Consider the following 24,729-nt stretch of genomic DNA (forward strand, 5'->3'; position numbering starts at 1 on the left):
CTTTCTGTGGCCCTGGGAAGCTCCCAGGCTGAGATAATGGGGCCCAGCCCTCACCTCAAAGGAGAAAGGGTATCAGGAAAATTGCAGGTAAAGCAGAAGCAGGGTTTGATGCAAGGAGTGCGAGTCAGCAGGCCTGAGGGGGAATCAGTCAGCAGTTTCCAAATTACTCCTGTGGTGCCTGGACTGTGGCCGAGAAACACATCCCGACAGACATTTGGGGAGGAAAGCTGAGTGTTTATATATCATCTGTGTTCATCTCTGAGTGTTCTTTCTCCTTTACAGTTGAGCCTAATGCATCCCCTGTGCTCACAATCAGGTCAGCCAATCACCAGCTGGCTTCGTGGCCTTTTGCAGGTTGTGGATGCATGCCCTACACTCTTCTGGCCAGCTTAACAGTGAGGGTCTCTAGGTTACAGAGCTGTATAAAGACAGGAAAAGAGAAGATCTTATGTCAGCCTAACGTGGCTCTTTACAGGAAAAGAAACCAGTTAGATGCTGTCTTCTTGTGGAGTGCTGGTTGACTTTCATTTCAAAGAATCCTATGATCAAAGCAGAGACCTACTACCCTTTGAGGGAAAAGGTGAGACAGTAACTGTAAGAATATGCCTCTTAAGCAACCCATCTGTACATGCATTCATTTACAACGACAAATATCTATTGAAGTTTATATGCCAGGCACCATGTGAGGTGCCTGAGTAAAGAGAGAAATAAATGCCCAGCCCTGAGTGAGATTATAGGCTTGAGCAGTGGGTTTCATCTCTAGCTGCATATTATATATAAAATGTATATTAAATACATAGATAAAAATACAACAACAAAACAAGTAAGAGAGGCTATAGCCGTTCAGAAGAAGGGAAGACTCTCTGACTGCTATCCTATTGTCTGAGAAATCAGTGCCAATTATCATACCTCCACATAGAAGGAAAGTGTTTGCTATGGATGCATCAAAGAACATCATTGCCCCGCCTTTCATCTCCACGCCACCAACATTCACATGTACCAGGTATTGCATCAGACATGGGCGCATGTAAAGAGAGATGAATGAAGACCAGTCCCTGTCTTCAAAGAGCCCCAGTTAAATGAGGGTGGCAGACATGCATACACACAATAGGGAATACAGTGGGATGCAACCCAGGTAGGCACAGGATTCTTCGGAGGGACAGAGAAGGAAGGGTAAATAATGTTTTCAGAAGGATCAGCGATATAGCACTTCAGTGGGGTATTGAAGGATAAGTAGGAGTTCATCAGGATTTGGAAAATGAAAAGTACCAGGTTGGTGTAAGAGATTATTCAACAGTATAGTCCAACGAACAAATACTCCAAGCATGCTAGATTACATTTCTTAGCCTTGGGTCCCTGTTTCTGCTGAACTAAGTGATGCTGGTGCTATATAAGAAAGAGAAGAAATCTTAAACCTCTGGAAGAAAGAGACATCATGAGACTTTGAAAAGCCAGAACACTGGCTCCTGGTGAACTACAGAAGGGAACTACAGTATAGGTGACACAAAGCATTTTCCAAAACTAAAGCCATATACAAGCAAAACAGACTTCTTTGGGCAAAAATGTATTAAGAACATAACACTTGGAAAAAGAAACTGCTGCCTTTCATGCTGCATTTAAGAACTAAGTTGCATCTTGTTCTGTAGTTTTCGTTTCTGAGGTTGAGTTTTAGTTGGGTCTTTTTTATAAATCCAGAAGAATGGTCTCCAACAAAAGAAGAATGGTTGATTCTAGTGCAACTTCTGGATTGTTCTGTGATCTTGAGGAAATTACAAAATCTTCGTAGATAAATTCATTCATTCATTCATTCATTCAGCACTTCCACAGTGCCTAGTATGTGCCCAGGAAGGCAAGAGATGCTTTGGAAGGCCAGTGGAGGAGGGGTAGCTAATGCTTCCCAGAGGAGTCAGAGGTCACTACACTTGAGCAAGGTACTGAAGCTCACCAGGGTCTAGGGTAAGAGGTGAACAAGTTGCAGCCCCCACCCTTGAAGAGATTTAAAGTATAATGGGTCTTGGCCATGACAGCTCAGTGCAAATATGACAACAAGTTGCTGCTGAAGGTCAAGAGAGGGGGTCCCCACAGCCCAAAGAAGGCAGCTTCACAGAGGAAGTACACTTGAGCTGAATTCAGGAGAACAAGTAATCAAACCATGGAGAAGTCATGTTTCAGGCACAAGCAACATGTACTGAGGCCCAGAGGAGATGAGAGACAACGTAGTGTATTAGAGGAACTACAGGCAACCTGGTGTGACCATAGGAGGGATGGGAAAAATAAGATCAGTAGACACCAAATTGAGAAAGATCTGGGATGCCTTTCTTTGGGGTTTGGACTCTTCCTGTCTAGATGGAGAGGTTTCGAGCAGTGAGATGGCATGATCAGCTTTGAATTTCAGAACTATTACTCGGGTGACAATGCAGTAGATAGAGCAGGTTGAAGACTTAGGGATGTCCCAGGGAGCAACATGGAAATAATTTTGAAAAGGGACAACTCTGAGAAAATAAGCCACGGGAGAGGAAGCATAGGCAGTATGGGAACCAAAAGACAGGAGAAGGGAGGCTTCAAGAGGGGTTTCCATTTTGGACATTGGCCAAAGATGTCACACATACTAAGCCTGGTGGGATTAACTGGTCTCAGGAGCCCAAATGGAAATCTGGGTAGAAACAGATTCCTATTCCAAGAGGTCCAGAGGAGTGTGGCAGGAGTAATGGTTTCTTTAGTCTTTAGGGGATTTTCCAGTTCTATTGAGGGATAATTGACACATTAAAAATGTATTTATTTAAGATGTACAACGTGATTGATGATTTGGTATACATACACATTGTGACATGGAAATCACAATCAAGTTAATTCATATTGCCATCACCTCACATCGGTTTGTTTGCTTTGTTTTCCTTTCTAGTATGGTAAGAACATTTAAGATCCACTGTCTTAGCAAATTTCAAGTATACAATACAGTATTATTAATTATAGTCGCCATGCTGTACATTACATCCCTAGTGTAGCCTTCAGTTTTTGTTCAGGCTTTCAGACAGAACTGTGCCTCAGTTTCTGCTTTTTTCTGGAAATGAGAGTAAACAACTAGCTTAGAATGGTGATTATAAAAAAAAACTAAGTTGGTATGCTGATAACAAATATGACTATATGGGAGTTCCCTTATATTAGTAGTCACTGGACCACCAGTAAAATCATATTCCCAAGAGAATAATAAGAGCACATTATTCCGATTTCGGCCAATAAGATAGCACTTACGAGTTATATAGAAATTTGTCTAAATTTTTACAAAGACTCGGCCAACAAACATAAACATTCTACAAAGGCTGAATATCTGCAAATAGTCCTCGAATACATAACTTTTGCATACGTCCAAATGCAGAGAAAAAAGAACAAACCCACTGACACATTGGATATCTCAGTAAAAATTAAACCAAGACTATCTAGTGGGAAGCAGAAGCACCCTGTGTTTATTACACAGCAAGTAATAAAAAGCTGAAGGAAACATCAAACCACATGTAGTGGGGGAGAAAATGTCTCTCTAGCTTTATCTATTCCTCTCAATAGAGACAGCAAAATTAAGACAATAAATACAAATGTAGCAGCAGTTCTAACATGTTTATTTGGCATCATGAAATGGTTCGATGGAGAGCAGGACACGTGGGCTGAAAATATTCATTTGGTGACTATCAGCATGGGAGTGGGTGCAATTGCCTAGGACGAGCCCAGAATAAGAGAGGAGGAAAGACCTTGGGGAAACACTGACATTTAGGGGCCGGTAGAGGAAGCCGAGATCCCTGAGAAACATAGTTAAAGGAGTGGAGGAACTGGCTCTATGACGTCATGGAAATCATGAGAAGGGTGTTTCAACATGAGTATGGCTATGAGGCAAATGTCACAAAGAGGTCAAAAGCGCGCTTATCTTTTTGTCCTCCCATCCTCTGCCTAGAGTTCACTACAGTGGACACCTTGTAATTTTCACGTCAGAAGAGAAAAGGCCAAGTGTCACCAGAGGTCTGTTGATGTGTTTCAGTATGTTTTCAGAACTTCCAGACTCTGGCCATTTGGTGCTCCTGGAGCAGCATGAAGAAAACCACACAGCATGCCTCAAGAAAGACTTTCCTTTGGGTGATAAACCAGATCAATTGTAGCTAGCATTCAGACAGTTTTTCGCAAGAAGGACTATGCTCAGTTCAAATGGCTCGTATCTGCTAACCATCTCCCCAAAGACTTAGCCAAGCAAAGAGGCAAATATTCAGTCTGGTCTGGTACCTTCTCAGCACTGCTGCTAATGAGCTTCAAGGCCCTGAGTACTTCCCTTGGTCCTTCTGAATCTTATTAACCTCACATATACAAGGTGACTACCTCACCCAGGAGTTGTGAGGATCAAACAATCCATGTGTGGAAAATGCTTTCAAGTAATTTAAGGTACTTTACCAGTAGAAGATGTTTACAATTACTGCCACAGATTTCACAAGCCATAAGTGAAATCACCATCATTCACTGAGATCTGTTTATGTCCCAGGCACTCTGCTACAAGTGACTCAAGCACAAGTTCACATAACTTGCATAACCACTTGAGGTATTATTTTCATTTTACAGATGAAACTGACATTTAGAGACATCAGCTCACTCGCTAAGGTCACAGAGCAAGATCACACAGTAAGACTATACAATCCCACAGCTGTGTGATTCCAAAGCCCATGCTCTTACTTATGCTTCCTCAATCACACTACAGTTTCATGTGATGTGAGGAGTTCTGAGTTACTCACAGCTTTTGCATGGTCACCAATGTTCTTAGAGCTTTGAAGGGAGTGAACTGTGCCTCTGCTGTGGTGTTTGGGAACCAAAGCCTAGAAATGAGCAGACCCTCTACCCACAAAGCAGACCTTTCAGCATGAGAATCAAGGGCAGAGGAGGGCCTGCAGTTAGAGACCAGACCTCTGGCTCCACCAGCATCAGTCTTTTCCATTCCTCCTCTCCTAAGTTTCTGTACCAGCAAATAAAGGTGACATTACTGAAGCCTTCACAATTTCAAGGGGAAAGTTGTAGGACCAGAAGGTACATTGAAATGAACAAGAGACATTGCTACAGTGGCCAGATAAGCATGTCCTAAAATTGAATTGAGGAAACTCTCCTAGGTTACTTTTCTTTTTCACTCATCTTCTTAAGTGGGAGTAAGCACTGACTCCTAGCTCGTGGTTAAAGAGAAATGACTTAAAGGCAGGCAACAAGTCCTGTGAAAATTAGGTCTTTGGTGGCAAAGAACCACACAGTTTCTCTGTTATTTCAGGGTTCTGCCCCTTTGAAAGCACCTCCTTCCAAGGGCTGTGTAAGGATAATAATATCTACCATTTGTTGAGCACTGACTATTGTGCTAAATGCTTTCATATATTATCTCATTTCATCCTCATAACAACACAGTGAGGCAGATGGTATTAGTGTCATGCCCATTTTACAGATCAGGAAACTGAGACTTGAGAAGGCTAGGTGATTGACTCAAACAAGGTTACACAGCTAATAAGTGGCCAGATTGGGATTCACATGCTGTTCTAGCTGACTCCAGAGTTGGTGCTCCTAATGCTTCTATCATAATGGACTTATGGGTTATTAAATATTTTGAGAAGTATAAAATACCACATAAATGCAAGGGGTGGGTCTCCATTCTTATGATTTCTCACTGTAATCAAGTGAATTCAGGCAGGCGCATTTTTCTCATCCTAAAATTCAGCCAGTACTGTCAGTTTTATAAATTGCTTTTGGTGAGTCTCAGCATATCGGCAGAGACGATCAAATGTAAATTTGCCAGGCTATTTTCCTAAAGCGGTCTCCTGGAGGAGGTGGTGGCTAAATCTTAATTAAGTACAATATTTCCATTAAGGTCTTAAAAGCTCACTTTTCTTCCTCTGCCTTATGCCAGTGACAAAGCGCTTTGTTACACAATCTTCTAGAAAGATGACATATCTTTCCTGTGCTAAGCAAGATGTCTACAAGGAAGGTTGCTTTGTGAAGTGGCTTTCCTAAATGCTGACTGCTGTTCGCAACCAACCATGAGCCCTCAAGGCCTTTGGAGCCCGGAGACCACTGGATTCTACGATAAAGATTCCGCCAACCCTCAAGCCTTGTACTCCTGTTTCATGGTGACTTCATCTTTCCAATTCAAAGGAAACGACCTCAAGGGCAGAGGGTGTGCCTTTTACCCATCTGAATCTCCCTCTGGGCCTCGCACTATGTGAGGTGCACAGAAGATCCTCAATCTGAGCTCATAATGCCATTGGAATTCTGGGACTGAGGAAGAGAGGCACTGGATCTGTCCTGACAACATGGTGCGGCCCATCTACTCCTTTTCATTTCTTTGTGTGTGTGTGGAGGGGGGGTAATTAGGTTTGTTTATTTATTAAATGGAGGTACTTGGGATTGAACCCACAACCTCACGTATGCTAAGCACGCACTCTACCACGGAGCCACTGAGTTGTACCCTCCCCCTACTTTTTGTTTCTTAATTGAGTTTCACAAGTAAGCTGCTCTGGGCTTAGCATTGTGCTAGGCATTGGGAACCAAAATAAGTAAGGTGATGTGGTCTGTAATATCAAAGAAGTTCTCAATCTAATGATGGAGGGAAGGTGGTGTTCCAGAGTATAGGCTCTTTCCCACGATGTGCCAGAACCCATATCAAATGGCAGCTTGGACATATTTTGCACTATTTTCACTCCAGGGAGAGTACAGCAGGGGAAGCCATGGACTAGGGAGACTTCTACAAAGTGCTCTTGTGGACTAGGGTGGCACGTGACTCTGGCACCAGGCTTCTGATCTACTGGTTCACTCCTGTTCTTTTTTTGCACCCTTGCAGGGATTCTACAGTCTATCTGGAGTGCAAGGAAGTATTTTCAGCTTGTCTTTACCCACGCCCACTGAGAAATTCCCTCTGATAACTTGTTAGTAACAGATGTTGAAATTCCAGTGGGGTCTATATATGTGCACCCACTCCCAATAGAAATGTGTTGAATAAAATAATGCCATTTGTGGCAACATGGATGAACCTGGAGATTGTCATACTAAGTAAAGTAAGCCAGAAAGAGAAAGAAAAATATCATATGAGATCACTTATATGTGGAATCTCAGAATATGAAGCAAATGAATGTATTTGCAAAACAGAAACAGACTCACAGACATAGAAAACAAACTTATGGTTACGGAGGGGGAAGTGATAAATTGGGAGTTCAGGACTTGCAGATATTAACTACTATATACAAAATAGATAAACAAGGTCCTACTGTATAACACAGGGAACTGTATTCAATACCTTGTAATAGACTATAATGAAAAAATATGAAAAGGAATACATATATATATATATATAACTGAATCACTATGTTGTACACCAGAAATCAACACATTGCAGACTGACTATACTTCAATAAAAATAAAAGTTTAAAATAATAAAAAACGTATTTTATCATCCAGTTAGCTCATTAACCTTTTCTTTCTCTTTCTTGAATACCATGGTCCAGGGTTAACAGGAGGAAAGTAGACCAGGCTAGATTAGAGGTACCTGCTGGAGGCAGGGCTGCCCTGTCTGTGTGTCTGATCACTTCTGCATAGGAAAGCACCAAGAATGCATAAAGAAATGCAAGCCTCACCTTTCTCTCCCGCTTGGGAGAGAAATGAGGTGGCCAGTTAAGCCATCAACTTCCAGAAAATAAACAAACCATCTATACCCTAACTTCTTTTGAATAGGTCTGGCTAAGTTTCGATGATTTTTGTAGGTGGAAACTATGGTGAAAGGATATAAAACTTGATGTGAGGGTTCGAGCTTCCTCTTTTTAATTCTAGACATAAATGCCACTCCTTTCTGCTAGAAAGATCTTGTCCCACCACCACCCTGGCTGGGAACAACACTCTTCCTTTTAGCAGCGGTGAGAAGAGAACCAGAGGCAAAACAGGAAAAAAAAGTCAGCTGTGGTAATGAACTATTGCCTGCAATTGGGTGTGTTACTGTGTGTGTGTGTGTGTGTGTGAGCGAGAAAGTGTGTGAATGTTGCAGTACCAGTGTGGGGGTGTGTATAAGAGTCTCGGAAATTATACATGGGTGTGTACGTGACAGTGTGTCACTATTAGCACTATTGTGACTCTGTGTCAAAATGAGTGTTTCCATGTGTAGATGAGATGATGTGTGAATATGATGGCATTAGAGTGATTGTGTCAGTGCTGAGTATAGCAATGGAAGAGAATAGAATTCTGAGTGTAAGAAAACAGAAGAGTTTAAATGGCTGAGATTGTGTTTATGGTGTGGGCATGTACAAGCGTGAACATATGAGCATGTGTGTGTCCCTGTGAGTTATAAGCCACGTGAACGAGGTGATTTCAGTGCACATGTGTTGGGAGTGTATGAAATTGAGTGCGTGTACGACCATATGAGAAACTGGCGGAGGAAAGTCAACGTAAGAATGTGTTTAGAGTGTGTGTGATTGTATAGGAATTTGATGGTTAAGGGTGACTGTATCATATGTGTGGATGTGAGTGTGTAGGTCTGACTGGGAAACTGTGAGGATGTAAGAGAGAACATAAAGGTGTGAGTGGATGAGACTGTGAAGGTGGGGTGTATGGTAAGTGTGAGTGTGTGTTGGTACAGAATAGTGAATATATAAATGGGAGTCTGTATCAGTGTTTGGCAGTATGGATGAACCTATATGCAGTGTGTTCATAAATGTGACCGTGTGTGAGGATGTGGGGGTAAGAATGATCATCACTATGAATGTGTCCAGTGTGAACAATGAGTGTGAATAAAGGAGGTAAAGATGATCGTGTGAATATATAAGAGTGTGTGAGTGGACTTGAGAGAGCGTGTGTGGATGTGTGTGTGTGTGCACATGCACGCACATGTGCATGAGTGAGCACTGGAGGGTACCAAAATAATCTGGGATGCTGAGAAACTCTCCAGGAAGTGTCTTTCTTCCCAAAGTCACAATGTGTCTAGTTTGAGGCAGGTTCCTTAGCCCATCTCAACTTCTATCTCCTCAGGGGTAAAACAGTGAGGCTAAAAATATCTACCTTGAGCCAGTATCACTTTTATAATCCAAAACAAAACCAGTAACTCTTAGAGAAAAACACCTACCTTGTAGAGTTACTATAGGATCAAATGGTCTCATGCACGTAAAATGTCTAGCTCAGAGCTGGCAACAGTGGGCACTCAATAAATACAAGTTATTATTGTGGCTGTCATAGAACACCCAGGAGAAACCCAGGGGCTTACATCTTATTTTAGCCAGTTCTAGTTACCTTCTGTTGCTCAAGCTCTATAGAGGATCCCCTGCCGGAGAGCATCTCTAGAAAGTTGAATGCATCAGTATCGGCAAGGCTGTAATTTCATACCTTCAATTTCACAGCCTAAACTCTAGAGCTTCCCCTCCATGAGAAGGCATCACAGAAACAGCTGCCACTGAGCTGCAGTTTTCCTTTGTCCTTGCAGCCCCAGGACAGGCTCAGTGTGAAAGTGAACTATGCTGCATATTCCTCCTTTGGTTTTTGTTTAGGTTGTTTGTTTTTCTTGTTAGGTTTTTTTTTTTTTGGTTGTTTGGATGTGACTTGGGCAATACAAGAGACACCTAAGTAACTGACAAAGAGACAGAAGACCAGACAGAGAGACAGAGGGATGGTAAGATACAAACAGATAGCTGGACCACAGCATATAGCAACAGAAGACCAGACAGAGAAGACAACAGAGGAAGCTGTAATGGCTGCCTGAGAGGAAAAGAGACAGGTAGATGATCAGAGAGGCAGACCAAGAAACCTGAGAGAAGTGGAGAGGAAGAGAGAGTGGCCCAAATCAAAAAGCTGCCGTGGAACTGTCAGGCACCTGCGAGAGAGACTGGAGACCTGTGAAATCTAGTTCCTACTCCTGAACAGCTTACAGTCTAGTTTACCTGCCAAGATGAATACTCCAGAAACCATGCAAGAATTAGTTAAGGCAGCAGAGAAGCAAGGGCCACACTCTATGCTAAAGACTCAAGTGTTATTGAAGAGTGGGGGAGGAAATGCTCCCTGGTTGGGTGGGAAGGCAGAGGAAAGGTTTAGAAGGTTTAACTTAAGGCTGCCAGGCCCAGAAGCTGGGATGGACGGGGTGGGGGTACACTTTGAATAGGAAGGTAAAATTCAGGTTATGAGGCAGTAGAAATTATAGGAACCAATCAGCAAATTGGTGGCATGTGGCCGAAATGCCACTTCAACATCAGGAAAGCCAGAGGAAAGGAAATGACAGCTTGATGGAAAGCATGTCTGTGTTACACTGAAGCTCTTAGATGGAGCTTGACATCTGCAAAGGACTTGGCAATGACTGTTAGGTGCTTTCTCCTACTCACTCCAGGATGTAGGTCAAGGCTGTCATTCCCATATTAGAGACTGGGGAACCAAGAGAACCAGGGCAGCTATACTGGGCACAATCCTCCAGAAAAGAGAGACTGTGCCCTGAGGCCTGGCTGGTGAGGCCCAGGCAGGGCCTTTAATATCAAGAGCTCTGGTGGAAAGGTGGCATTTACCTGGATTTGGAGATCCCTAACTCCCTGCCCTGGAAGCCATTACTCACCTCACACCGCCACCGCTGCAGGACCTCAGCACAGGTGGGTGCTGCCCATGAGAAGGGGGCGGGCTGCCTTCAGCTCCGATGGACTCAGTGCTAGGCACACCAGCTGCCACAAGATGCAAGGACTCAGCTGCCTTTTCTTGGGGGAAACCTGCCGAGAGAAGCATTGTGGGGGAGCAGGAACCTCTTTCCCTACCTGCTATTGCTCCCTCGTCCAACCCCCCAAACATCACACACACACACACTACAGTGAGTCTCAGAAACTCCCTTAAGAAGACAGAGAATCATAGTCGAGAGGTGAAAAAAAAAAGCCTTGGTATGTAGGAGTCCAGAAAAGGCAGTGAACTGGGAGTTTCAAGTTGAGAACTGCTGTCACTTCACCACTCTGGATCTGCTTGCTAGCGAGTGGAAAAGACCTGCCGTAGTCACCTTGGACAAGTGTTGGGAGCACCAATATTACAGATGTGAAGTATCTGCATATTCACAGCAGATGGTACAGTCCAGTGAACAATAGGAAACTGCAAGATGATGGCAAAGGCAGGTTTGGCTCTGAGGATACCTGAGCTTCCTGAAGACCCCGCTGTTCAGTTTATGTCATCCCTCAACTCCAAGTCTCCACCACCATTTCCATTTCCTTTTTCAACAGCTTCCTTCACTGGGTTGGTGGGCAGGGTAGGGGGAGCATTTTGAGGTTCCCTAATTTGCTATCATCTCACAGCTGCTGAGGGCCTCTGAGCCTAATCTCCACCACAGGGATGTCTTCCATACTCTTTCCTAGATTTCTTTGGGTGAATACATCCTGGGGTTTTAGAGGGTTACAATTTACCCTGTCTTCCCCCAAAGAGGGTTCCATGGCCAACTATGACAGAGACAGGGCTTCTTTACCGCTCCCCGCCTTTCTGCCTTTCCCCACAATCGCTTGAGCCTCTCAAGGAGACTGATATTCCCTTGATAGGACCCCAAGCTCTGAAATCCTTCCTAACCTTCCCCCTCTTTTCTCCATGGTGTTTGTCCTCGAAGAGCAGCACCTCTGTGCTAACTTCTAATAGAACCAGATCCAGGCTAGCACACATTCTATTAGAGGATTCCAGAATGCACAATGTCCTGATCCAAAGACATGGATGGACGGTTGGATATCTAAAGATGGAGACAGTAAAACTGAAGCCTCAGGGAGCCAAGAAAAGCCCCATTATTCCCAATTTTCCCCCTTGAATAAAAAGACCAAGCCTTACCCCAGGTCTGCCAGTTGCTGCTGGCAAGCCTCCAGAGCACGTCTGTCCCCCAGCGGCCCTGGCATTCCCTGTGAGCTTCCCACGTGCACACTCCGAGGAGCCTTTCCAAATTCTACCCACTGCGCCGCTGAGCGGTGTGCCCACCCCCTCTCCCGCTGCATGAGCTCATCCTGCCAGGGCGTGGGGTAGGGGTAAGGGAGGGAGGGCTGCCAAAGCTCCAGAGAGGGGTGGGACTCGGAGAGGGCTCAAGAAGAAGGACTATAGAAAGTCCCCTGCCCGTCCCCAGGTAGGGAGGAACACTACAGGGACTCAGAGGGGGGAAAAGGGGACAAGTGCACCAACTGGTACTAACCAAGCACCAACAGGTCTCTGTGCAAGATCAAGAGCTTTCCTTAGGGCTACCTCCACCTTCCCTCGGCCGCTTAATAACTCCATGGCAGCCTGCTTGGAACCCACAGGTTGGGCAGCTGGAGCCAGTGCACGTGCAAATAGCAGGACACGGAGCTCCACCTGGTGGCCACACTCCTCTCACCTGTCTGCGGGTATGCTGTGTCGGAAGTGGGGGGGGTGCGTCCTGTGCATGAGTACATACGGGGTCAGATATATCTGAGCTGCATCCTGCACCACTTTGTATTTGTGTGCCTGTACCAGGACGTGTGTGTGTGTGCGTACGTGCAGTGTTTATATCGCTCTGTGTATGTGACCTTGCCAGTGCCATCTTGTGCACGTGCTGTGGGTCTGCACTGTGCTGCATGTGCATTGTATCCATTCTGCGCTATGGAGTGCCTGTGTCTACCCTATAGCATGTGTCCTATGTCTATGCCACATTGTGTATCTGCATCTTGTTGGGTGTCTATGCTGCCTTGTGCGTACACTGTGGTCTAACCTCCTGCTGGAGGCTGGGCTAGAGATATGCGCACTCATCAAGTGCCTACCAGCACCACGCCTTGCTGCGTTCCAGCTTCCTGCTGGCATCTTGTCTGGGGATTAGGGCTGCCACCTTTTTGGTGGGGCAGGGAAGCTGTAGACAAACACTCTCTCTCTTCCAGGGCCCTCCCATGGCAAGTGCCTGGACCAGCACTGAAGATAGGTGGGAACGTTCTGGAACCCTTTTCAGGCCCAAAGAAGGAAACTGGGCACTAGGGGCATGGCTCCCTCTCTCAACTCCCAGCGCCAACTACGTGTGAAATGGGCCTGCAGGAAGCTGCTGCCGCCTGAGTTTCTCCTTCAGGCCAGTTGGAAGGACTAGAGCCCTTCTCCACAGGGAGTAACAGTTGCACAGGGGGTGAAGCACTGGCTCCGGAGCTGGGCCCCAGGGACATATGGAGAGCTCTGCCAAAGGTGTTCTCATTGAGGTCACTAGAGGGCGCGATTGTGCTGAATGTTAGGGGTAGAGTCTCTTGAGAGTGCAGAATTCCAAAAAGTCTGCCTGGCTCAGAAAGAGAGAGAGGGGTGAGAAAGATAGGGAAAGGATGCACACCCTAAGCCAGGCCCTTCCTTCACCCTCACCCCAAGCCCTTCTGTTCTGAGACTGAGCTAGGGAGTCAGGGCCACTAATGTGTAGCTGCTCCCCTCACCCCCACGATGTAAGATCTGTACCAGATCCCCCACAGAGCTTTGCACGAGCTTGGTTATAGGGGCAGATTCTCCACTCGGGCATCTCTTCCCCTCCTGCTCCCACTCACATGAATAAAAGTAAGGCTGCACTGCTGAGAGAGATGAAATGTGTGTAGTGGTTGTGTGTTCGTTGCCTGTCTTCCTTTCAACTGGAGAGCATACCAAAAAGCGTGATGTAGAAGGAGTAAATGGAGTGGGGGGAATCATTGCCAAGAACAAATGGACCCACTTCCTAAAATGTCACCACCACCTTAGAAACCACCTAGTCCAACCTCATCATTTGAAAGACAAGGAAACTGAGGCCCAGAAAGGGACAGAAACACTCAGACCAAAACCCCTGACTTCTGACTCCCAAGGTTGGTTCCACCCCAGCTCCTGGTCCTCTAGTCCATAAAAGACTTCCTTCTCCAAATCCAGCACCTTCCCACCCCAGGGCAAAACCACGGCCTCCACCTCCCCTGGGTGGACTCCAAGACCATCCTATTCCATCTCAGTGACCAGGCGCGCCCAGGCCTTTCCGTGATTTCCACTCCCCACCAAGAAACCGTTCATCTCTTTCCAGTCTTCAAGGTCCATTTCCCCCATCTTGCATCCCGCTCGCAAACCCAGCTGTGGCTAAGCCATTTTGCCCCTGCTCACAATCCCCTGGCAGCACAGATTGCCCCAACCTGCAGATAATTGACCGGTTGTGCAAATCAGACAGGGATCCATCTTATTGATTAACATTTCCAATTAAACTCCGTGTTAGGCTGTATGAGAGACTCCAGCAATCACCGCGGGCGTAAATGCAAATTCCTTCCAAAGTTGCAGAGCGCGGTAGGAAGCGACACCTTTCTGGGAGGAAACGGAAACAGACTGCCAGAGCCGAGGGTTCATTTGGTTCTCTGGTACCTCTAAATCCGATTTGAAAAGTACGGCTGTTAACTTGATGGAGGCTCAGACTTCACCCCTGAAATGGAGGACCCTGGCCCCGCGCTGCTGCGTGCTCTCTCCCGCCCCCTGCTGGAGAAGCCGTGTAGTGCCGAGCTAGCCGGCGAGTCCACCCCAGGCCCTGTAGAGGGAACCACCTAGACTCTGGCAGGCAGTGGGGATGCTGGGGGACAACAGGACATCTGAAGCTTAAGCTGCACCCTAAATGCCTCAGAAACTTCACTTACCTTCTAGGGCAGTGGTTTTCGCCACCCCTGGTCAGCTCGGGGTCCCATGGGCCCCTGGGAAAGAGGGCTTCCTTTTTTGAGTACAAGCAGATACCTCCACACTGGCAGCTGGGGCCCTAGACTGGGCCCAGACCCACCCCATATAGAAGTAGTCAACCTACCTGTCTCCACCAGATTTGAAGCTCCCCAAGTCCCCTTTGGGGCCCTGGCCCCCTACTCACTTCTTACTCAGGAGGAAGAGCCAGTGTTGAGGCTGTAGCTCATTGAGTTTCTTTTCCTTCCTGTGACCAAAGCTACTGGTGCCTGAAGATGGGTTACATGGGTGCGAACACTACTATAGATTCTTCAACTACGGAGAAGTTGTCCCCCTAAGTCTGGGCTGAGCCACAGGTGCCTTAACCACCAAAATTTCTCCCATCTCACCAAGGAAATCAGGGCCTTTGGGCTCCTGGTAAAATGATGTCTCTCTCTTCTTGTCTCTCCCTCCCTCTCTCTATGGATTTGTTCCTACCTACTCTATCTGATTCTTAGATCCGATTTTTTTTGCCTTGGCTATCAACTTTGAACTCATAGTAGCTTAGTCTCTGACCTCATACTAACAGGGTCTCTGATGAGGGCAGCACCTCCCCATCCCCGCAGTGATTCCTCATTTCCCTCTCCTGTCATGCCCATCCACTCCCTTCCCCCCAAAGACCTCAGCAAGCTTGTTTGCTCTGTATTCAATTTCTGCCCCCAACTAGAAGATCTGCAACCTGTGGGAATGGACAGCTAGTTGGCATGTCCTTAGTTAGGGTGTTGTTGCTTGCACCCCTATCACAGGCAAACCTCCTTTTCCTGTTAGGTGTCTTGCCTTGTAGGCAAGGCCCACTTGCCTGCCTGGAGGCTTGGAGGGTTTGCTCCCTGACATCCCAAGGTCCCCCTGGCCTCGACTCGCAGCTGTTGGCTTTTTCTCAGCATACATCCTGGTCTCTTGCCATTTTGCTTCTTCCATGGGGGAGCAGGGTAGGATATTTGTATCCAGAAACAAGCTTACATGGCTCTATCCAAGCCGGGGCTTGTTAATCATCCATGACCCTATTAAGCCCCTTTGCCCAAAGGTGTCCCTGATTGTCAGAAGCCTCTGACACATCACAGACCTGCCCAATTTATAATTTTGCTGATGGCCCAGTGAAAACCGCACTGACCTTTATACCTCGGTCATCCCAGAACAGGGCCACAGTGCTGTCACCAACAGGAATGGACCTCCTTCTGTTCCAACACCTCAGACAGCCATACAGTTGGCCTGGATTTGAGTCTGCAAAACCATGGGGGGAGCAAGACTAACATGGCTAAAGGCTTCCCTGTTGAAAGCCATTTTTTAAAAATAGCACTGCAACCGCCCCCTTCATGCCTCCCAAAGCCAAGCCACTCATCCTGCTCTCCTTCATCTCTACAGACCACAGCCTGGAACCCTCAAGTCCAGAGTCTGGCCTTGGACTCTGGAAGGTGGGACCGAAAAAACAAGTGGGGCCTCTGGCTCCCTCCCTGCGGGCACCGCCCTCCCACAGCTCCCCACCCCACCCCTCAACCACCACCTAGGGAAGGAAAACCTGCAGAGAACAAGAATCCAAAATGGTCAATCCGTCCGAAACTGTGGCAGGAATCTTGCCAGAGCCAGTTCACAATCTGAGGGCAAGGTCCCCCTGCAAGCTGAGGGGGACACGGAAGGGGGGCAGTGGACCTTATGACCCTGCTCCCCAGACAAAGACGACGGCCAACTGAGGGACCCCGGGCTTTCTAAGGACATTATTGCATCATTCCAGTCCCCACAGAGGAAGAAAAGAGTCCTCCTGTCATGGTCCTCCCACCACCAAAAAAGGGGAGGGGGATAAAGAAAAATAAAAGGGGAAAGGCGCCCGTTTAAGAAAATCGTCACTTTTTCGGTTTGCTCTGATCGGACTGTGCCCCCTCCTCCGGACTTGCCGGGGCCGCGGCCACACCCCCTCCCCTTTGGATGGGGGAGCTGCCGGCGCTGCTACAGTGGCTGGGGGAGGGGGGGCGGGAAAACGGTATAAGACTTACAGGCTGACGTAGCTTTTGGGGCGGATTTTGCCTCAAGCGGCCCAGGCCCCGGTAAACGAGTCTAGGGCTTGACCCCTCCAAGGGGCCCAGGTCCTCCGGGAATGGCCCCGACACACCCACTTGTCCGCGTTTGCGAGCCGGGATCGTGCAAACTGTTCGCTGGCTGTCAGGGCTCCGGGGGAGCCACGGAGGGGACTCGAGGCCGGGACGCCGCGACATCCATAGGAGGGTCCGGGAAGGCAGAAAACCTGCCCAGCGGCCTAAAAGCAGAGCCCAGCGGCCACCCCCTCCCCAGAGCGAGCCAAATGCCATCCATCGCGGGATTTACCTGCCACTGGTCCAGCCACCCCGTCCAGACCTCTCCTCTCCCTCGGAGCGCTGGGGCTGGCTGGCGGGGCTGGGGAGCCGCAGCCCCGCGGCCGCGGCCGCAGCCCCGGGCCCGGCCCGCTCCCCACCCCACCCCCCCGGCTCTCCTCCCGGCCCCGCACACTCGCTCCGGGCCGGGGAAAGCCGCAGCCCCCTGCGCGAAACCCCAGACGGTCCGCTGCCCACAGCTGCCCGCCCGCGGTCGAGCCCTGCTCGGCAACCGCTCCCTCGCCCTGCTCCGCTATGACGTCACCCGGGCTCTGCACCGCACGGAGGCCAATCAGAGCGGGCGGAGAAAACTAAAATCACCCTGAGTGGGCTACTGGGGACCAATCTTTTGTTTCCAGGCAGGAAGCGCCTGGGAGGAAAAAAAAAATGAAGGGGAGGGAACAGGGAGAGGGAAAGGAAAAGGAGATGGAAACTTCTACACTGTCAGGGTTGTCTAGACAGAGGTGGGGCGGTCGAGAAAGAGGCGCACCTGATAGCAAGGAGTGGAGGGGCTTATTTCGTATGTCTTCCTCAACTGCACCCCCCCAGGAAGACTGAGCTTTCAGATACATTTTCAGAGGAGGAGATCTGTCCAGCTACACAAGCACTCCTTACAGGGAGCAAATGGTTTGGATTTGGGACACCACCTGTCAGGTAAGTAGGTTGCACTGACGGAGTCTCTGGAATCCACAGTAAACTGAGAGAGGCAGATATGGCAGTGGGATTCAAAGAGATGGCAGTCTAGATACGGAAACCGCCTTTCTGCACATGAAGCACATTCTTTAAAAAGCATTATAGAAAAAGAATATCTACTTTATATATATATATATATATATATATATATATATATATATATATATACACACACACACACACACACATACACATACACATATACCGTTATATTGACAATCATTAAGATGTGGCTCTCCTTGTCCATCCTGTCCCTAAAACCTTCCATGGCATCTCTTCTGTTTAAGAAAAAGTTCAAATTTTTGCTGGTGTCAGAAAGCCTTCTAAAATCTAACTTCAAATATTATCTCTTGCTACTCCAAAATCCATCCACCCTAGGATTTGACTAGATTATGCAAATTAGGGTAAATCCTAGCAAGGAGACCATAAGCTGTCATCAAAAATGACAAAAAATACAAAATAATAAGTACATTTTGAATTATAACGATGAGAAATATGCCTGCAGAATAAAAAGATCAGAGATGAACATAAAATTATAATAGTTGGGTTAAAGAAGTAGGATTATGGGTGAGTTTTCTTCTTCACTTTCAAACTTCTTTTTATAAAGATAAATGTGTCCTCACATCCTTAAATGGTCAAGTTCGGCCATGACCCTCCCCATTGACTTTTATCCAATTTTCTCAACACTTCATAACACCCAGCAATCACTTCTCCATAATGCCAACAAAAATAAGTTTCAAGACCAAGAGTGAACTAATACATCTGCCAAAGTCCTTTTAGAAAGAGTCACACAACGGGCCTCTAGATTCACCAGAGACAACATCTGGGGGAAGCTGGAGATTGGGATGCCTCTTTGGACTAATTCATTTTAAATTGTGATGATACTGGGAATAGGGAAAAGAACATCAATGACCCTTCAGGTCTATGACAAAGCAGGAAAGAGGGAGGCAAAGACTAACTAAACTACACACTCCAGACATTTTTAAGGACCACTTTGCTTTTTACTTTTTATTTTCCTTAATTAAAAAAATATTAATGCATACATGAGTAGTACATGAATTTTGCAGAGCTGGGATTTGTGTCTAGATCTGAGTACAAAGCCCATGCTTCTTCTAATATGATGTGTGGTATTACTGATGTTAAGATACATACTTGCTTTGAAAAAAGTCTGAGTATACCAGCTTGGTTTTTTTTTTTTAAATCTGAAATTTTTAAATAGCTTTTTTGGACATGGTGGTTATTGTCTTCTAACGCAAAAACTCCCCTCACTCTCCTCACATCCTTGATTAATAGGGTGATATCAAGATGGTTCTGCTTCCAAAGATTTTACAGATATCTTTTTTTTAATATATTTTTCTCAAACTCCCAATTTATCCCTTCCCACCCCCTCCCCACCAGTAACCATAAATTTGTTTCGTATGTCTGTGAGTCTGTTTCTGTTTTGTAAATCATCAGTTCATCTTTTTTGTTTTTGTTTTTGTTTTTGTTTTTAGATTCCACATATTTTTTAAATTAATTTTGGGGCTAAAAAAGAGTAAACCATCACATTAACTTTTGTTTTTACATCATGGTAAAAGTAATCAATCTAAAAATCACTGAGATAAATGAACGTCATTTACTTTATGTTTATCTCTGATTTGTAAAATGCACATATTTGGGTTATTTTAAACAATAAGAATACTTTAAAAAAAACAGAAAGATATAACTGGATTATCCTGGCTAATGATTTACCTTGGGTCTTCTAGGTTATTGATTTAAATTGTAATTAAAAAGTATCTGATTTCACCCTAATCCTCCCATATACCTCAGCTATAACTCAGAGCTATTTATGCCATCACCACACATGGTTATTTAAACATTTCATGCATGTATGTTTTTCTCTCCCTGGTAATTACTGAAACTAGCATGGGGCCAAAATCCTATCAGGTGCTTGACAAATTAAAGCACAGTGGTGTCATAGAAAGAGGACTGTACTTAGGAGCCAGGCCCAACACAAAAGACTTCAGCCTTCCTGTGAAAGGGTGATAACCTAGATCATTCTTGGTACCATAAAGCAGTCTTTACTGCCACTGGAGTTTGTTCTCCAGGGATATAGAATAACTGCATGGGGACTTGCAGAGAAACAGAAATGTCTTACAGATTTCATCTGTGTTCATCAACTCCCACCCTCCCCTGCTCCCTTCCCCAAGCTCATTGATTTAAGGATACAACAACGCTACCATAATAACCACTCTGGCATGTGTATCCTGCTTCTTAGGTTACATACCACTTTTGTATCTCATCATTTGATCCTCACAACAACCACAACAGTGGACTGTGACAATTATTATGACCTGCATTTCACAGATGAGTGAATGGAGGTCCAGGGGTTTAAAGCAGCCTGTTCAATGTTTTGGAGAGATGGTCCTAGAAACCAGGTCCCCCACTCTCAGGCCTGTTCTTTCTACCACCCTACATGGCAACTTCGGTTGTATTTTTCCTTTGACGCCCACCAACCAACCATCCCTTTGAGTCACATGAGAAGTGAGAGGCTCTGGGATGGGGCTTGCGGTATCAGGTGTAAACTAAAACAAATATCTTAAAACTGTTCCAATCAAATCCCAGATACAGGGAACATTGCTCACTCTCATATACCATTGATGGGAGTATAAAATGGCACAGCCTTTTGAGGGGGGGCCAGCTGGCAATACTTAGGAAACTTTTAGGGCATAGGCCACTTGACCAAGCAATTTCAACTCAAGGAATTTGCCTATGGATATACTTATAAAGATATGTTCACATATGTTCATTGCTGAATTTTACACAAGCATGAAAAATCTTACATAAAGGACAACCCAAATGTCCCTCATAAAGGACTTGTTGAATAAATTATGGTATATACATGTTGTGGAATATTATATATCAGTTAAAAAGAGTCGAATTGATTCCTATGTATGGGAATCACCTTGACACCATCTTGAGTGAAAAAAGTTGTAGAACAGCATGTGTACTATTCTACACAGTATTATTTTATTTTGTTTAAAAAAGTGTGTGTTTAAGTTGGAATTATAAACACCAAACTGCTAGTAGAGTAACTCTGAGAAATAAAAAGTGGGAAGGAAGACATGTAGGTATGTGTGTAGTGGGGGACACTAACTGGTTTTTTTATATGCTTCTGCACGGTTTATACATTTTTTACTATAAGCATATACAGTATTTTGCATGTAAGAAACATTAAAATGGGAAATAGAGGCTTCTTAGGGTTAAGAAAAAACAAAAACAAACCAAACAAAAACACCCCTACTATCCCTAAAGGCATCTAAATGCCAAGGCAATGGTTCAGGTGTGCCAATAAATGCTAGGACATGCCAGGCTGGGCTGAGCCGTACCTGGACAGGCACTGGGTGCTGGGCAGAAATGTACAACCCACTGGGCAAAAGCAGCCTGGATATCCTGGCTCCCTTCCCACCCCCGACTCAAATCCCACCGCCATAAATTATTCCCAGTCATGGATCTGGGTTTCTGTGGCTCTCAGTCTTCACAGGTTTTGCTATAGCAGCTGCACTTAAAAAAAAATACCTCCTCCTGCTCTGAATACAAAAGAACCTGGCTTGGCAGCTAGTGCACAAGGAACTGGCTGGGAGCATCGTGCCCAGTCCTCTTTCATCCCGGTCTGCTCACTATAACCTATTGTCATCACTGTAGTCGGGCCCCTACTGGGCTCCTTCCCATCCCTCCCGTCTTCCACTCCAATCCTTAGGGGCTCCAGCTGTCCTGTAGAGACCACGTGGTGAGTAGCCTGCTGGGCAGAGGTCTCTTCTTACACCCCTTCAAACCAGAGGCTGGGGAAAGAGGGAAGCCCGTGGCTAGGAACACACCATCCTCTTAGGTCTTCAGATTCTGGCCAGGGAATCAGGAGACCCAGACTCTAATGTAGCCTCTGGTTAGGATACCTTAGGTAAGACTCAAATTTCCCTCCGCTTTAGCTTTCTCCTTTGTGAAACTTGTCCTGTCAATCTCCCTGGACTCCTGTATGGATGCAAATAACTAACGGAACATGAATGGATTTAACAGATTTCAGAACTACACATCTCCTTAATGGACTCGATGAATCCCCATTTACATATACTCCCTGTACGGTGGGACCTTGGAACTGCGAGGTCTCCCCTCACCTTTCTTCACTATAATTAGTGCCCGTTAGGGACCTGCCCTGCAGAGTCTGTGAGCTTTCAGGAGCCCACAGCCTCTGCCCTCCTTCCCTCCATAAGCGAGTTAGCGAAGGAAAAGCAGAAGACAATTAAATGCAGGTGGCTGTGGATGAAAATTAATGTAAGTGGTAAGTTCCTGTCCTCTGACTTGGTTTTAATTAGCTCCACTTCCATGGTCCTATGTATCAAACCACAGTATTTCATTGAACTGATGCTCTGTTTGATTTTGCTCCTAAGTGAATCACATCGTACACTCTTTCCCTACACTCTCCAATCCATGCACTGCCAGAACCTAAGCCAAACTGCAGAGTAAATCGAATTCAGAAAGTTGGTTTCATTGCTCTCTCCATTTCCCTAGGAGGAAAAAAAGAGAGAGAGAAGGAGAAAGTGGAGGACAAAATTTAAGGGACAGAGAACCAAGGAGAGATGTAGGAAACCAAATCTTAATTTTTTTTTTTTTGGACCGGCTGGACTATGATGTCATGCTTTCTCAGCTCACCCGTGATTGGCTGCTCAGTTCAGCATCTGCTGAGAGCTAAAGGCTGATTATTTGCCAGAGATACAGACCTTTCAGGGAAGCTTTGAATCATTGCTGGTTGTCGTGACAACCTGGGCAGTGTCTGCTCCTGATAACCACATAATGAGGTTGTCAGGAACAGAAGTGCCCCCATCCCCACACCCAACCATCTGAAGTGGTGAGCAATAGAACATTTCCCTCAGGAGGTGGAGGGGAAAAAAATCATCAACGGGTGTAGTGGAGATCCCCTCAGATAAGGTATGTCAGCCAAATCCTGGAGAAAATCTCCTTTTTGAGGAACTCCTTACCTGCCGTCTGCAGGTCCCCAGCCAAACCACTGTATTCGCTCTAACTCAGAGGGCTAGGGAACAGGGAGTGGAGGGGTGAGGCATCTCTGCAACCCTCCAGCAAAGCTGAACAGAGGGAAGTGTGAGTGGAATGCTAAGTTGATTAGGGCAAGGCACATTACCTCTCTTCAAAAGACACCATCACGGCATGGTCTAGGGCCAATGGAGGGCAAATGTCAAAGATGGCAGGGCATGGCCATACCCAGTCACCAAAGCCAGACACAAAGGGACCTTGAGGAGCATGGGCAGTGTGCTTTTCTGCCTGATGCTTTCATTTTCCAGGAGGTGGACACTTCACTCTCCATTATCTAGGGCTCCAGATGTTCTTGACAGGGGATATCAACTGCAGTTTTGTGATACGTTATTCATTCCTAGGACAATTTTACTAGCACCTACTCAGTGCAGAGCACACAGCTCAGTGCTACAGATGCGACACAGGTGAACCAAACTTGGACCATCTCCTCGAGGAACTTGGGATCTAGTTGGGGAGAAAAAATACATACCCAAGTAACCGTGATACAAGACAGATGTAGTAAGTAAGTATTACAAGGAAAGTCCAAAGTCCTCAATTTCAGAGAGAGGAGAATCGCATCCAGCCTGTTACACACCAGCTCCAATCCATCTTTCCAAGTTCTCCCACCAGTCTTCCCTTATACCCCAATCGTCAGTTCCATCAAACCAGTATCTCTTTGCCTGATAAGTCTTGACTTTCATATCTCTGTGCCTTTCCTCCTGCTCTTCCCTTTGCTAGCACAGCTTTCTCTTTCTTTTCTCTACCTGGTGATACTTAACATGTATTTCTCAACCCTACTCAAATGGCATCTCCGTTGATCCATAGACTGGTCTCATATTTATAACCCCACAGGTAATCTGTACCTGGTAGACATGGATGTTGACCGACGGCACTACTGGGTACTGTATTCAAATCCAGTGACATAAGAGAATGTTGATACAAACCCATTCTGGATTATTTAGGGGAAGAGAATAGGGAAAGCCACACTGCTTTTAAGAAGTCTTATTAAGATGATCAACACAAATCTGTTCTTCCGCTACACATCATCTATAGCTTTTTTAAATTCTGACATAGTTTAAGGCTCACAAGAAGTTGCAGAAATAGTACAGAGAGTTCCCAGGTAAGCGTCAATGAATTTTCCCCAATATTTTGATATATTGTATTATTTTACTTTACACAGCCACAGTACATTGTCAAAACCCTGGAAACTGACATTGATGTAGTACTACTCACTGAAATACAAGCCTTTTTCAGAATTTGCCAGTTTTACATCCACTCTCCCATTGAATAATTTACCAACTCAGCTGAAAAGTAGCAAAACTATTCATTGTAGATCTGAGCGTCAACTCCCATCCCCCTCACCGCCTCAGGCCCATCCCCCCCTGAAAAAGGCCAAAATCTGAGAGTCAAAACTTGCTCAGCACTGAAAGAGAGAAAAATCAGCTCGGACTAAGAAAACACAGTCCTGCCATTAATCAGGCTGGGAGGACAGACAAACAAAGCCAGCCGTGAAGTTAACCAAAAACAGTTTCTCCCAAGGCTACACAGTAGTTGTAGTATGCCATAATGCCCTCCATCTTCCTTGAGTGGCTACTATTTTCTTGTCAGTGACGGCCCAGACCTGCTCTGCTCTTCTCATTTATTACGGGGAATACTAGTTACTAAGCTATCCTTGCCTCATGATGGTACCCCATTCCTACTCAATCTCTCCTTCTCCTGATCCCACCTCAGAAACTGCAATCAACCCAGAACCCATCCCTCCTCAGCATCCTTCAGTGGGAATCCAAACACTGCAGAAGATGTTCCCTCCTCCCTCTTTTCAAGAGTGGCATCCTATGGTTGCTCTGGCATGGACTTCCTCGATGCATCTTGTCAATACATTTCACTTTATCCAGCTACAGTCTTGTCTCTGGTAGTCTTTGGCTCATTTAGCTTTGACACAAATAATGAGATAACCAACCCACATCTATCTGGAAGG

At 45.8% G+C, this 24,729-nt stretch overlaps 1 protein-coding gene across 11 annotated transcripts in view; it reads right to left on the minus strand.

The window, feature by feature from the left end:
• PAK3 (p21 (RAC1) activated kinase 3) overlaps window positions 1-24,729 on the minus strand; it is a 240,585-nt gene that overhangs the window by 97,006 nt on the left and 118,850 nt on the right. Inside the window, exons 1-6 of one of the 11 annotated variants that reach the window (XM_072956773.1) lie at window positions 16,969-17,095; window positions 15,764-15,873; window positions 14,801-14,882; window positions 14,580-14,700; window positions 14,091-14,256; window positions 10,577-10,724 (exon numbers count right to left, since the gene is read on the minus strand). The exons of 1 other annotated variant lie outside the window; for it this stretch is intronic. The gene's annotated coding sequence lies outside the window, so the exon portion shown is untranslated. Of the gene's footprint in view, window positions 1-10,576; window positions 10,725-14,090; window positions 14,257-14,579; window positions 14,701-14,800; window positions 14,883-15,763; window positions 15,874-16,168; window positions 16,269-16,640; window positions 16,940-16,968; window positions 17,096-24,729 lie in introns of those variants that run through there. 9 more of the 11 variants (XM_072956770.1, XM_072956777.1, XM_072956776.1 and 6 more) reach the window with 9 other exon arrangements.

This window comes from Vicugna pacos, chromosome X (assembly GCF_048564905.1).
Source record: "Vicugna pacos chromosome X, VicPac4, whole genome shotgun sequence".
In the NCBI taxonomy this organism is placed as follows: Eukaryota; Metazoa; Chordata; class Mammalia; order Artiodactyla; family Camelidae; genus Vicugna; species Vicugna pacos.